The following is a 2,265-nucleotide window of genomic DNA, read 5'->3' on the forward strand; positions in this document are numbered from 1 at the left end:
AACAGCGTGGGGCCTGCTTGGGATTCTCTCTCTCCCCCACTCTCTCTGCCCTTCCCCTGCTTGCACTCTCTCTCTCTCTCTCAAAGTAAATAACTTAAAAAAAAAAAGAAGAGAAGAAAGGCAACGGAGAGGATCAAGACTCTGCTCTCACACGGCTTTTCTCTAAGTGGCTTGCAAACAGGTGCACACAAAATTTACACATTGAACCGAGCCTGTTTGACAGCACCTCTGTAGCATTATGCAAATCACTGAGAAAGAGACAATAATTATGTTAGAAACCACCAGAACATAGCTGTTTCCACACACCTTTTTTTTTGTTTTGTTTTGTTTTCAGATCTGGGTTGTCTATAGCACGTGGCTGCCAGTTAACCCAGCGTGGGGCTTTTCTCTTTGGTTTAGAGAATCTGAAATCGAGCTCTGCTGGAGTTAAATCCCTGTGGTGGTTCGTGGGTGTGGAAAGTACCTATGGCTGACCACAAGCTAGTTCCCTACGACTATATCAGTGTCAAAAATAACTGCTGTATCCTAGGTTGTTTGCTACAAAAAAAAAGAAAAAAGAAAAAAAAAAGAAAAAAATCCCATGATCTTCACTTAGATCACTTTTATTTATTTATTATTATTTTTTAATATAATTTATTGTCCAGTTTGCTAACATACAGTGTATACGGTGTGCGCTTGGCTTCAGGAGTAGATTCTCACGATTCATTGCTTACATCCAACACCCAGTGCTCATCCCAACAAGTGTTCTCCTCGATGCCCATCCCCCATTTTCCCCTTCCCTACTGCCCCCCCCCCCCCCNTCTTCTGTTAAGTTTCTCAAATTCCACATATGACTGAAAACAGATGATATCTGCCTTTCTCCGACTGACTTATTTACCTAGCATAATACCCTCCAGTTCCATCCACGTTGTTGCAAATGGCAAGATTTCATTCTTTCTCATTGCCAAGTAGTATTTCATTGTAGATATAAACTATATCTTCTTGATCCACTCGTCAGTTGATGGCCATTTGGGCTCTTTCCATAATTTGGCTATTGTTGATAGTGCTGTTATAAACATTGGGGTACATGTGCCCCTATGCATCAGCACTCCTGTATCCTTTGGATAAATTCCTAGCAGGGCTATTGCTGGGTCGTAGGGTAGTTCTATTTTTAATTTTTTGAAGAACCTCCACATTGTTTTCCAGAGCGGCTGCACCAACTTGCATCCCCACCAACAGTGCCAGAGGGTTCCCATTTCTCCACATCCTCTCTAACAACATCTGTTGTTTCCTGAGTTGTTCATTTTAGCCACTCTGACAGGTGTGAGGTAGTATCTCAGTGTGGTTTTGATTTTTATTTCCCTGAGAATGAGCGATATTGAACACACTTGGATCACTTTTAAATAATCTGTATGATATACATCTTTTCAATTCTTGTAATTTTCTAACTTTTAAGAGTTTGCTTTTTTCACCCTGTGGGAGATCTTATCTCACTAGAGAATGATTCCAACGTTATGTTCAGTCTCTCCTTCCCTCTTCTGCCCCCTCTTGAGCAGACCTCTCAACCCAAGTGCCGTGAAGGGACCCAGATTTAAGGGCTGTTCTTGGCACCCCACATATGCCAGGTCTTGTCACTAAGGCGGCCCCATCTGGGCACAGCCATATGAAGCAGCAATCTGTTTCTTGCTGGAAAATCTTGTGTCTTTGCAAGAACTTTTCTGGAATTAACCACTCTGAAGGGAGGTGGGACGATGAGGCAGAGAGCCAGCTGGCCTGGGTTTCTAGAAGCCCAAATCAGCTCTGCAGCTCATCTTTGCTGTAATATCCTGAGGGAACCACTGGACTTGGTATCTGTAGGAGAAGGGGAAGATAGCACTGGCTGCATTTCCTGTTGCCTTCCTGAAAAGGATGCCATGCTGGGGAACCATGACTTTGAAGGTCAGTATCACCCCCATGCTACAGAGGAAGCTCAGAGAGCCTCAGCAGCTCTCATGCCCCAGGTCTCAGTGAGATGGGGCAGAACACGGACTCAAATCCAAGCCAATCTGGCCAGAGGATTGGCTGTCTTCAACTCAGCATGCCACCTCACCATGACTGCCGGGTCACCACCAGTCGTGACCTCTGAGTCACCATCAACCACCACAATCACTGTGCTACCACCACTTACCAGCACTAGCCGGGTCACCACCACTTGCCACGACCGCCTGGTCACCACCACTCCTTACTACTGCCAAGTCACCATTCTTCACTACCACCTACTGGTCACTACTGCTCTGTTATCACATT

Source organism: Crocuta crocuta, unplaced genomic scaffold, assembly GCF_008692635.1.
Source record: "Crocuta crocuta isolate KB4526 unplaced genomic scaffold, BGI_CrCroc_1.0 scaffold67, whole genome shotgun sequence".
Classification (NCBI taxonomy): Eukaryota; Metazoa; Chordata; class Mammalia; order Carnivora; family Hyaenidae; genus Crocuta; species Crocuta crocuta.